Source organism: Lissotriton vulgaris, chromosome 3_1 (assembly GCF_964263255.1).
Source record: "Lissotriton vulgaris chromosome 3_1, aLisVul1.2, whole genome shotgun sequence".
Taxonomy (NCBI): domain Eukaryota; kingdom Metazoa; phylum Chordata; class Amphibia; order Caudata; family Salamandridae; genus Lissotriton; species Lissotriton vulgaris.
This window is the reverse complement of record NC_141689.1, coordinates 1246879313-1246893202: the sequence shown is the minus strand read 5'-3', so window position 1 is coordinate 1246893202 and position 13890 is coordinate 1246879313.

The window sequence follows — 13890 nt, the reverse complement described above, 5'->3', positions numbered from 1 at the left end:
CAAGAGTGGGGTTTGTTGGGGATTTAACAAAGGAACTTGTAACAGGCCCCAGGGAACGTGTAGATTCCGGCACGCATGCTCGGGCTGTGGGAATTCCTCACACCCGGAAACCAGTTGCCGATCTAAAGCCAATGGCGCAGGAGGAAAGGGGGGATCCAAGCAGGATTGATGCGGTGCCTCGGCAGCAAACATCTTCGCCCGTAGATATCTTGGCTTTGACCCCTTGGCTGAACCGATACCCTGATCATGCGTCCGCCGGGACTTTGAGGGATGGCTTTTTATATGGCTTCAGGATCCCGGCGGGCAATTTTCGGGGGAGCCCTTCCTGTAAAAACCAGCTGTCTATTCAACACAACCCAGCTGTGGCCGCCAAAAAGATAGCGAAAGAAGTTAGCTTGGGGCGAGTGGCAGGACCATTTGGCGGCCCACCAGTGGCGGAATTTGTGTGTTCCCCTTTAGGAGTGGTTCCGAAGAAAGACCCGGGGGAGTATAGACTCATCCACAATCTATCGGCCCCTAGGGGGGCCTCAGTAAATGAAGCTATTGACCCCGAGGTATGTTCAGTGAAGTATGCATCGTTCGATGATGCAGTCGTACTGTTGAATCGCCTGGGCCCCGGTGCATTGTTAGCGAAATCAGACATTGAATCTGCATTCAGGTTACTCCCGGTACACCATCAGGACCAGCGCCTGCTGGGATTCACGTTTCAGGGGAAATTCTACATGGATAAATGCATGCCCATGGGTTGTTCGATTTCATGTGCCTATTTTGAGATGTTTAGCTCCTTTTTGGAATGGGTGTTCACAGAGGCCACAGGGCATAGACAGGTGATGCACTATTTGGATGATTTCCTCTTTCAGGGCCCAGCGGGCACTCTGGACTGTGCGCAGGCATTGCAGGACTTCTGCATGCTCATGCAGGGTTTTGGGGTCCCATTGGCGCCAGGTAAGACGGTGGGGCCATCTACCTCACTCGAGTTTCTGGGTATAGAACTAGACTCGGAGGAGGGGTGTTTCCGTCTGCCGGTTGAGAAGGTGGCCAAGTTTAGGGCTTCCCTGGTACAATGTCTCCGAAAACAGAAGGTGACCCTACACCAGTTGCAACAGACAGTGGGTCAGCTTAACTTTGCCTTAAGAGTGATGCCGAGGGCTCGCCCTTTCTCTCGTTCCATAGCACAGGCTATGGTGGGCCTTAAAGAGGGACACCACCGCACTAGACTGTCGGCAGAGGTTCGCCAGGACATGCTCATTTGGTTGGCATTTCTGGAGGATTTCAACGGTCAAGTGGTGTGGAACAAACCCCCAGCCTCGTCGGGGGAACTAGGATTGTGGACCGACTCGGCGGGGAGTGTAGGGTTTGGCGCAATCTTTGGAAACCGGTGGTCGGCACAAACATGGCCGGCGTGGTGGCACACAAGCGGCCTAACAGGTAACATTGGTTTCTTGGAGCTATTCCCCATCTGGGTGGCTCTGATGGCATGGCCAGAAGACTTTAAGGACCGCTCAGTAGTGTTTTGGTCAGATAACATGACAGTGGTCGAGTGCATTAATCACCAGGCTGCACGCTGCAAATGGATCTTACGACTGTTGAAAGAAATTGTATTGCGATGCATGAGATTGAATGTACAGTTCAGGGCAAGGCATGTGCCGGGTGTACTGAATAATGCAGCTGATGCACTCTCTCGTTCAAACATGCAGGCTTTCAGGGATTATCTACCCACAGCGGAACTAGTGGCGGCACCTTTCCCCGAAGCACTATGGCAGATCGGTGCCCCGGACTACAAGACCTTGTGGCAGCCAGTTTAGCGCCCAGGACGAGGAAAGCCTATGAAGGAGCGTTCCGTTCATACTGCGCCTTTCTGGGGCCGGTAGGGGAGCATAGATGGGGTCGGGAAGAGTCCTTGCTCCAATTTCTGTTGGCACTTCATAAGGAAGGTCGGTCGGCGGAGACCGCCAACAGGTATAGGGCCGCCATATCATTTATGGCACAGCTCCACGGGATACGGGACCCGACGAACTCCTTCTTAGTCAGGAAGGCTCTCCGCGGCTGGCAGCGCCTGGAGGGTCGCAGACAGGATAACAGGCACCCGATTGGGTTGGATAGATTGTCCACATTACTAGCGAAACTGGATGAGACATGCTCCTCGCCCAGTGAGGTACTACTTTTCCGAGCAGCTTTCGCATTGGCATTCTATGGGGCCATGCGGGTAAGTGAACTAGTGGCAGGAAATAAGAAGGATGTGGAGGGAGGTTTATGCAGGGATCACGTCCAAGTAAGGGGCGATTCTCTGCTGATCTCGATAGCCAGGTCAAAAACAGACCAGGAGGCGTTGGGGAGTAGTGTGGTGTTGCAGCGCGCTCGGGGGAACCCCGGTTGTCCAGTAGGGCATGTGGAGGCCTACATGAAACAGAGGTTGACAACATGGGGGGGAGCCCTGCTTAGACACGAGGACGGCACCTCGTTGACAAAATTTCAATTTCGGAGGGTGCTGGCAATTACGATTCCAGCGGCGGGCTTGAACCCGGGTGATTTTGGGACCCACTCATTCAGAATAGGGGCCGCTACAGAAGCTACGGCTCGGGGTCTGCAGACAGAGGAGGTGAAACAGTTAGGCCGTTGGTCCTCGAATTGTTTCAAGAGGTATGTGCGCCTGCACATGTTGTAAAAGACTGATGAAATGCACTCACTCTTGTTGTCTTTTGTTTGGATTACAGTTTCGCAAGCCTGTTACGCGGGGCGCAAATTGGGATCGGCCCAACACCAGCTGACCAGCGGGAAGGGATCACCGAATGGAGATCAAGTGGTCTGGGTCGTGGGCCACTCATACGTGAGGCGTGCCGGGGACATATTCAAAGCAGGTGACGCGATCCACGCATCTGAGGAATATGGGTTCAGAGTGACCTTCCATGGGAAGAGAGGCCTCTGTATAGACCAATTGCAAGATTCTGTGGAGGAACTTTTAGGGCGGCACAGGTCACCGCCATCTGTAATCATAGTGCATGTGGGAGGCAATGACTTGGTGAGACTGGGAAGACGGGTGTTAGTTGAGCACATATTGTCTGCAGTTAGCTGGTTGGCCAAGAGGCTCCCTGGGTGTACGATCGCCTGGTCCCACATGATTCCCAGGAGAATATGGCGGGGGGGATTGTCTATGTCAGCATTGACCCACTCGGTAAAGAGGGTCAACAACAAGATTGAGAAACTGTTTCGCTCTGCTCATCTCCAAAGCATTCCCCATGGGTGTAATAGGGGGGATCACTATTATTTGAATGATGGGGTGCATCTGTCCAGGGCTGGGAATGACTTACTCATAGGAGACTTCGTAGCTTGGCTAGTGGGCTTGAGGAGGCATGACCTTTAGGAGGTGTGGGGGGGCCGGATAGTCGGTCAACTATCCGGCCTGTGGCGGTAAGGTCATGATCGGTGAGCAGTGATTTCAAGGTCCCTAGGGGGGGCGCCACCCATTATGGATGGGAGCGCCCGGGGGGAGGTGGCCATTGGCCCCTCCCACGGGGGGCGGCTCCCACTACGGATGGGTCGCCCAGGGGGAGACGGCCATAGGCCCCTCCCAGGGGGAGACGGCTATATGCCCCTCCCACGAATTTCCCAGGGGCCGGATATCCGCTCCGGCGGAAGAGAGTGTGGGGAAGGGGGGGAGTCCACGCTGTCCTTCTTACGGATACCTCGCACGGGAACTTCGGACGACCTTAAGATGGCGTTGAGTGAAAGGGGGCCCCCACGACAAGGGAAGTTACAGTTGGCTGCGAGGGTAAAGTCCTCTGCGCATGCGCCACTCACACCGTGAGGGCGGGAAGTTGGTGATAGGGATCTGACACCGGTTAAGACCTTGACGTTGGCCCTTAATGCTAGGTTGTACAAATTCTAAAATGTAATGCATTTTCAGGATGCTAGACTCAGCTAGGAAACCTTTGTATTAGAGATTTGTTAAGGTTAGCCTAAAAAACCTGTCTTCATCAAAATGTAATTGAAGTTGAATTTGTACATGATTCATGAAACGTTTTAATTTAAAGTTTTAAATTTTGTTTCATATTTTAATAAATACGGCCGGGGGTCGTGAGGCCCCCCCGCCTTCCAAAAGTTTAAACCTGTGTCTGTCTCCTCCCATGGGGAATTGGTGTTGGGAGGGGTGGCGGGCATCCCGGCCCATATGGAAAGGGGAGACCACTCGGTCCCCCCCGAATGTATGGATGGGTGCCCCGATCCCCCGGGAAACCATTGTGGGCGGGGGGCTTGTTCCGGCTGGTATGCCCGAAGCGGCGTAGCCGGAGCCCACCCCTACCGCCCAGAAGAGGTTGGCCTAGACACCCGCCCGGAAGTCCGTGCACGGATGGGCGTACCTGAGGCGGGCCCCCGCCCTCCCGCAGATGGATAAATAGCGCAGGAATCCAACGAAGCTTCCTCTTGTTCCTGTGCTCTGAAGGCTGCACCACTCGTCGCTCGTGAGCCCTCAAGGAAACAAGCTGCACTGTTTTGACCCACCCACCAGTCCCCTGTTGCAAATTTTGTGTAATAAAGTAATTTTCTCGATGATTATTTTGATGTTATAAAAAGGTACAGTCAATTTTGCATCATGAATGTATGCATATAATGGAATACTTGCTTATAGGCCTTTTTTCCTTTGTAGAAACGTAAAGGAATGGATTCATTAAAGATTGTGTTTTTGCTTTTAGGACTTTTTTCCCTTTGTAGCAATGTCAAAGTCGGTGAATTGTCAAACTGTTACAGATTTAGGCATAATTCTCTTTCCTTAGTAGATAAAACAACTGTCGTATTTATTTTTTGGTCGGGCGGTAAGGTCATGATCGGTGAGCAGTGATTTCAAGGTCCCCAGGGGGGGCGCCACCCATTATGGATGGTAGCGCCCGGGGGGAGGTGGCCACTGGCCCCTCCCACGGGGGGCGGCACCCATTACGGATGGGTCGCCCAGGGTGAGACGGCCATAGGCCCCTCCCAGGGGGAGACGGCTATATGCCCCTCCCACGAATTTCCCGGGGGCCGGATATCCGCTCCGGCGGAAGAGAGTGTGGGGAAGGGCGGGAGTCCACGCTGTCCTTCTTACGGATACCTCGCACGGGAACTCGGACGACCTTAAGATGGCGTAGAGTGAAAGGTGGCCCCCACGACAAGGGAAGTTACAGTTGGCTGCTAGGGTAAAGTCCTCTGCGCATGCGCCACTCACACCGTGAGGGCGGGAAGTTGGTGATAGGGATCTGACACCGGTTAAGACCTTGCCGTTGGCCCTTAATGCTAGGTTGTACAAATTCTAAAATGTAATGCATTTTCAGGATGCTAGACTCGGCTAGGAAACCTTTGTATTAGAGATTTGTTAAGGTTAGCCTAAAAAACCTGTCTTAATCAAAATGTAATTGAAGTTGAATTTGTACATGATTCATGAAACGTTTTAATTTAAAGTTTTAAATTTGGTTTCATATTTTAATAAATACGGCCGGGGGGGTCGTGAGCCCCCCCGCCTTCCAAAAGTTTAAACCTGTGTCTGTCTCCTCCCATGGGGAATTGGTGTTGGGAGGGGTGGCGGGCATCCCGGCCCATATTAAACAAACGTGATTGATTGAATTAAGATAATTAATTTATCTTACGTGGGCAAGGTATTAAATAAGTAAACGGGATGTGTTGTTCTGTTGCAAGCATTAGAAGATATTTTGAGGACTGAAATATTTACTGAAGTTTTTTGTGCCAAAGCGTACCCTATACTTGCATGATATTATCTTATAGTCAAAGCATGATATGCTGTTTTGTTGTAAGCAGTATCATTATTCTGTAGACTGAAGGTGTTTGGAAGTGCTATATGTACACGTTAAAGGTGTAAAAAAATTGCTTGTTTGTTCATGTGGAGAATTACACTTCTTCTTTACTGCTCTGTCTGAAGTAAGCTTGAGATTCTGTTGTGTGTGTTAATGGTGTGTGCTGAGCTGCTACTGCTCTCCTCCTGTTTTGCGTGAGTTAAAATTATGTTGTGCTGCATGTGCTGTTTCTATGGCAAAAGTGTGTGATTTAAGCTTCCACTGCCACCTTGCTGTATAATGTATACAAGTTGCCATGATGTGTGTGAGAAGAGAACCTTCACAGCTGCAACTGTGCTTATGCTCTAGGGATGTGATGGAAACTTGCATTCCCGCCTGTGCTGTACATGATGTGTGTGAGAATAGAACTTTCACAGCTGCAACTTGTGCTCATGCTCTATGCATGCGATGGAAGCTTGCACTCCCGCCTGTGCTGTACATGATGTGTGTGAGAAGAGAACTTTCACAGCTGTAACATGTGCTCATGTTCTACGGATGCGATGGAAACTTGCACTGCTGCATATGCTGTACATGATGTGTATGTCACGAAAACCTTCACTGCTGTGGCCTGTGCTTAATTATGGTCTATGTATGTGACGGAAGCTTGCAATGCTGTGGCCAACACAATACTTATTCATGATGTGAGTGAAGCTTGCACTGACTGTGCTTTACATGATATGAATGCAAAGAGAACTGTTACTTCTACAGTCTGTGCTTATTTATGTTTTACGTAAGTAATGGTGTACGTAAGTAATGGAGGCTTGCAGTGCTGCGGCTCACACTAATTCTTTTTGAGTGAACCGTGCACTGCTGCTTGTGCTATGCATAATGTGTATGAGAATAGAACTTTAACTGCTACAGCTTGTGCTTATTTACGCTCTATGAATATGATGGAAGCTTGCACTGCTGCAGCCTATGCTGTACTCCTATTTGAATGTGGACAAAGCGTGCATGCCTCCTGTGCTGCACATGGTGTGTATGTAAAGTGAATTTTCATTGCTGCAGCCAGTGCTTATTTATGGTCTATGGATGTGATGGAAGCTTGCAGTGCTGCAGCCCATGCTGTACTTTTTATGAATGTGAGTAAAGCTTTCACTTTTGCCTGAGATGCACATGATGTTTTTGTGTGAAGAAAACTTTCATTGCTGCAGCAGCTTGTGCTTATTTATGTTCTACGGATGTGATGAAGCTTGCAGTGCTGCAGCCCGTGCTATACTTTTTCATGAATATATGTGAAGCTTGCACTTTTGCCTGAGCTGCACATGATGTGTGTGTGTGTGAAGAGAACTTTCACTGCTGTATCCTGTGCTTATTTATGTTCTCGGATGTGATGGAAGCTTGCAGTGCTGCAGCCTGTGTTGTACTTTTTCACGAATGTGAGTGAAGGTTGCACTTTTGCCTGAGCTGCACATGATGTATGTGTGAAGAGAACTTTTACTGCTGCAGCCTATGTTTGTACTTATTTTTGAATGTGGACAAAGCGTGCACTGCTGCCTGTACTGCACACGGTGTGTATGTGAAGTGAATTGTGTGTGAGAAGAGAACTTTCACAGCTGCAACCTGTGCTTATGCTCTACAGATGTGATGGAAGCTTGCATTCCCGCCTGTGCTGTACATGATGTGTGTGAGAATGGAACTTTCACAGCTGCAACTTGTGCTCATGCTGTATGCATGCGATGGAAGCTTGCACTCCCGCCTGTGCTGTACATGATGTGTGTGAGAAGAGAACCTTCACAGCTGCAACTGTGCTTATGCTCTAGGGATGTGATGGAAACTTGCATTCCCGCCTGTGCTGTACATGATGTGTGTGAGAATAGAACTTTCACAGCTGCAACTTGTGCTCATGCTCTATGCATGCGATGGAAGCTTGCACTCCCGCCTGTGCTGTACATGATGTGTGTGAGAAGAGAACTTTCACAGCTGTAACATGTGCTCATGTTCTACGGATGCGATGGAAACTTGCACTGCTGCATATGCTGTACATGATGTGTATGTCACGAAAACCTTCACTGCTGTGGCCTGTGCTTAATTATGGTCTATGTATGTGACGGAAGCTTGCAATGCTGTGGCCAACACAATACTTATTCATGATGTGAGTGAAGCTTGCACTGACTGTGCTTTACATGATATGAATGCAAAGAGAACTGTTACTTCTACAGTCTGTGCTTATTTATGTTTTACGTAAGTAATGGTGTACGTAAGTAATGGAGGCTTGCAGTGCTGCGGCTCACACTAATTCTTTTTGAGTGAACCGTGCACTGCTGCTTGTGCTATGCATAATGTGTATGAGAATAGAACTTTAACTGCTACAGCTTGTGCTTATTTACGCTCTATGAATATGATGGAAGCTTGCACTGCTGCAGCCTATGCTGTACTCCTATTTGAATGTGGACAAAGCGTGCATGCCTCCTGTGCTGCACATGGTGTGTATGTAAAGTGAATTTTCATTGCTGCAGCCAGTGCTTATTTATGGTCTATGGATGTGATGGAAGCTTGCAGTGCTGCAGCCCATGCTGTACTTTTTATGAATGTGAGTAAAGCTTTCACTTTTGCCTGAGATGCACATGATGTTTTTGTGTGAAGAAAACTTTCATTGCTGCAGCAGCTTGTGCTTATTTATGTTCTACGGATGTGATGAAGCTTGCAGTGCTGCAGCCCGTGCTATACTTTTTCATGAATATATGTGAAGCTTGCACTTTTGCCTGAGCTGCACATGATGTGTGTGTGTGTGAAGAGAACTTTCACTGCTGTATCCTGTGCTTATTTATGTTCTCGGATGTGATGGAAGCTTGCAGTGCTGCAGCCTGTGTTGTACTTTTTCACGAATGTGAGTGAAGGTTGCACTTTTGCCTGAGCTGCACATGATGTATGTGTGAAGAGAACTTTTACTGCTGCAGCCTATGTTTGTACTTATTTTTGAATGTGGACAAAGCGTGCACTGCTGCCTGTACTGCACACGGTGTGTATGTGAAGTGAATTGTGTGTGAGAAGAGAACTTTCACAGCTGCAACCTGTGCTTATGCTCTACAGATGTGATGGAAGCTTGCATTCCCGCCTGTGCTGTACATGATGTGTGTGAGAATGGAACTTTCACAGCTGCAACTTGTGCTCATGCTGTATGCATGCGATGGAAGCTTGCACTCCCGCCTGTGCTGTACATGATGTGTGTGAGAAGAGAACTTTCACAGCTGTAACATGTGCTCATGTTCTACGGATGCGATGGAAACTTGCACTGCTGCATATGATGTACATGATGTGTATGTCACGAAAACCTTCACTGATGTGGCCTGTGCTTAATTATGGTCTATGTATGTGACGGAAGCTTGCAATGCTGTGGCCAACACAGTACTTATTCATGATGTGAGTGAAGCTTGCACTGACTGTGCTTTACATGATATAAATGCAAAGAGAACTGTTACTTCTACAGTCTGTGCTTATTTATGTTGTACGTAAGTAATGGTCTACGTAAGTAATGGAGGCTTGCAGTGCTGCGGCTCACACTAATTCTTTTTGAGTGAACCGTGCACTGCTGCCTGTGCTGTACATAATGTGTATGAGAATAGATCTTTAACTGCTACAGCTTGTGCTTATTTACGCTCTATGAATATGATGGAAGCTTGCACCGCTGCAGCCTATGCTGTACTTCTTTTTGAATGTGGACGAAGCGTGCATGCTGCCTGTGCTGCACATGGTGTGTATGTAAAGTGAATTTTCATTGCTTCAGCCAGTGCTTATTTATGTTTTATGGATGTGATGGAAGCTTGCAGTGCTGCAGCCCATGCTGTACTTTTTATGATTGTGAGTAAAGCTTTCACTTTTGCCTAAGCTGCACATGAAGTTTTTGTGTGAAGAAAACTTTCATTGCTGCAGCAGTCTGTGCTTATTTATGTTCTGCGGATGTGATGAAGCCTGAAGTGCTGCAGCCCGTGCTATACTTTTTCATGAATATAAGTGAAGCTTGCACTTTTGCCTGAGCTGCACATGATGTGTGTGTGTGTTTGTGAAGAGAACTTTCACTGCTGCAGCCTGTGCTTATGTATGTTCTACGGATGTGATGGAAGCTTGCAGTGCTGCAGCCTGTGTTGTACTTTTTTATGAATGTGAGTGAAGGTTGCACTTTTGCTTGAGCTGCACATGATGTATGTGTGAAGAGAACATTTACTGCTGCAGCCTGTGCTTGTACTTCTTTTTGAATGTGGACAAAGTGTGCACTGCTGTCTGTACTGCACATGGTGTGTATGTGAAGTGAATTTTGATTGCTGCAGCTAGTGCTTATTTATGTTCTATGGATGTGATGGAAGCTTGCAGTGCTGCAGCCCGTGTTGTACTTTTTATGAATGTGAGTAAAGCTTTCACTTTTGCCTGAGCTGCACATGATGTTTTTGTGTGAAGAGAACTTTCATTGCTGCAGCAGCATGTGCTTATTTATGTTCTACGGATGTGATGAAGCTTGCAGTGCTGCAGCCCGTGCTGTACTTTTTCATGAATATAAGTGAAGCTTGCACTTTTGCCTGAGCTGCACATGATGTGTGTGTGTGTGTGTGAAGAGAACTTTCACTGCTGTAGCCTGTGCTTATTTATGTTCTACGGATGTGATGAAAGCTTGCAGTGCTGCAGCCTGTGTTGTACTTTTTTATGTATGTGAGTGAAGGTTACACTTTTGCCTGAGCTGCACATAATGTATGTGTGAAGAGAACTTCCACTGCTGTAGCCTGTGCTTATTTATGCTCTATGAATGTGATGGATGTTTGCTATGCTCTGTCCCATGCTGTGCCTATTCCTTAATGCCATAACAGCAGCTGTTTTTCCGCCGCGGTGCGGATGTTCTATTAAGTGGGTGGAGCTGCGTCGGCCGTTGGCCGACGGGAGCACTACTTTTGATTGTCTCCGCGAACATAATGGGGTTTTACTTTTCTTTTGTTTTTTGTTTTGCACAAAGGATCTGTCAATATTCAGTTATAAAAATGCATGTGTGTGTCTATGTGTAAAGAATGAAATAATTAAGAAACAAAATTCATTTGTCTATGTTTAGTTTCTATGACAAGATTATGATGAAGTTGCGGTTTGGATTTAGTATTATACCAGATGCCTATGTTTAGTTACTACATTATGTAACATGAATAGTAAACATTTGTAAAAGGGAGCAGATGCCTATGTTTCAGGTACAACATCATGTAACATAAGTTGTAAGCAAGGGAATAAATTTCGTTTTTTACAAGTACGTACTTAATAACATAGCCTATGCCACTTTGAGACATACCCCCCACCTCTTCCCAAAAACACATAATATATCGCATGTGACCAGGGGCAGTTTTTTAAAAATAAAAGTTAATATTTGCCAATGCTTAAGAAACTGAAAGCATTAAGAAACTGAAAGCAGGCATGCTGCGTATAGAGCAGCTTTCTAGTGCAAAAAAGTACGTTATTTTGAGATCACGCTGTTTTGGAAGCATCTTCTAAAATACCCCCTAGTTGAGTCTTAGCACTTGTGAAAACTGCAACTTTTAAAGTAAGATCGGCTTGCAGAAACATGTAACTGTAGGAATTGGAACTGCAATGTGCCAAAAAGCACATTATTTTTCCATGTTACCAGCTTTAACTGAAAGCTACATTGCCGCATTAGCATCACACTCCCTGTGAATAAAAGCAAAATTATGCAAGTAACATGCCACCACCTAGCAGTAAATATGTTTCGAAATGCTGTGTGTGCACGTAAAAGGTGTAAAAAATACACTTATTTTAGGCAAAATCAAAGTCCATGGCAAAATGCACCATATGTTTGCATGGCATTACATTAGGGCAAAAACATTAAATAAATAAGCGCAAAAGCATTAAATAAATAAGCCAAAAGCATTACATCAATAATGCACATAAAGTTAAGACCAGCCTGTGTAAGAATAAAGGCGAATAAGGCTAACATCTGGCAACTCTTAAGAAACAGAAAGCAGACATGGCGCCTTCAAAGCAGCCTTTGAAGTACCCCTGATAGTTGTAACAGTCTCTACCTAATGAAACAGGAAACAAATTACCGTGTCACACTTGACAGTATCACTTATTTACAACCTTGCTCGTAAAACAACGTAGCAAGTGAAAGAAACTACAGCAAATGTACCAGTAATAGCAGATGAGAACATTTCCATGTCGACAGTTTCAAGCTAAAGCTGAAATAACTAAGCATTCTACGCAGTTAGTGGCTAGATGCACCACTTGTATTTGCACAAAAACAACATTGTCGTCGGTAGTTTGTAGCAAAGCATAACTCCCATTTGCATGGCCCCATCTCTCATCTAAAGTATTAAACCCAAAATAAAAAATGCCCGTAACATACTAGCATAAGATATTATAACATTAAAGTGTAACTATTTTGTTCCCAAACGCGCCAGCACCTATGAATATAGTACTATTTGCAAATACTTAAAGCATCGTGCAAAATACCCCCTAAATAAGTCTTCCCACTGGTGAAAACTGCAAATATAAAAGTAAGATCAGCTAGCAGAAACAGGTAACTGTAAAAATTGGAACTGATATGTGCCAAAGCGCACTTTATTTTTCCATTAAACAGCTTTAACACAAAGCTTCATGATCACCTTGTCGCAAAAAGCAGTTTGCAAAATGTTATCAGCTTTAACTCAAAGCTTCATGATTACAATCACGGTAAAAGCAGTTTCCAAATGTATGTTCACACTTGCTGTGAATAAAAGCAAAGCTATGCAAGTAACATGCCGCCACCCAGCATAGCACTTAATGAGACACTTGTGAGCATTTATTTTAATCTATTCTGCGCATTTATGTTATTCACACAAACTGTAACAATTTTATGCTTTAAGATCGCGGTAAAAAAAGCAGAACAGCGCCCACCTAAAAGCAGTTTCCACAATGTTATCGCCCAGCTAAAAGCAGTTTGAATAATGTTTTCAGCTAAAAGCACTTCGCAAAATTTTATCGCCCAGCTAAAAGCAGTTTGCTAAATGTTATCAGCTTTAACCAAAAGCTTCATGATCACAATTTTATCGCCCAGCTAAAAGCAGTTTGCTAAATGTTATCAGCTTTAACCAAAAGCTTCATGATCACATTGACGGTAAAAGCAGTGTGCAAATGTATGTTCACTCTCGCCGTAAATAAAAAGAAAAATATGCAAGTAACATGCCGCCACTCAGCAGTGCACGTAATGAGACACCTGTACGCATTTATTGTAATTTATTCACACAAACTGTAAATATTTCATGCTTTCAAAAGCACGGTAAAAAAAGCATTCATACAAACTGTAAACATTTCATGCTTTTAAGAGCACGGTAAAAAAAGCAGAATGACAGCGCCCAGCACTACACGTGTTCCGAAACAAAAGCGAAAGCGCGACCACACAAAAACATCTCCAGGAAGCAGACAGCGGCAGAAGCGCGCTCACACGGAGAAATCCCTGACACCAGAAGCGCGTGGCCGATCCCTGTCTCAGATTCCCAGGAGATGAGCGGCAATAGTTGTCGAGCTGGACTCCAGCATGCTTCTCATGCTTCTCCAGCTCGACCTAAAAAAAAAGGTGGCACATACTTGAGTTGGAAAGCAGAACAACAGTGAATCCATCAACATTGTGTATTGCCCGTCATGGAAAACAAGATTCACTTTCTCATTTGCTGTCCCAGATAAATGGAAAAACGTAACTACTACCTTGAGATGTCTGCGGGATCCCTTACTTCACAGTCGTTTTAGGATTACCACAAGAAATACAAACTGTTTGCAGAAAAAGGCATCAAAATACGTGTCGTATTGCATCACTAACAGAAACATGCAAGCCCGTATGTAAAATGTGTGCAATGCATGTGAATTGTAGCAACACTTGTCAATTCATTTGTTATGCCAATAAAGCATACCTAACTGCTAAGTGACCAAGGTGTCCATGATTCTTAGTGAAACCGCTGCTCGTGCAAGATCATGAAAGACCATTAAAGCATTGCATATGCAGCTGTAGTGTAAAAGCTGCTTTAATCAGACGGGTCTGTGCATACAAGACAGTCCATGGCAACAACCTGCAGTATAACAGCCCACCTCACTAGACAGAGCATATCTAACA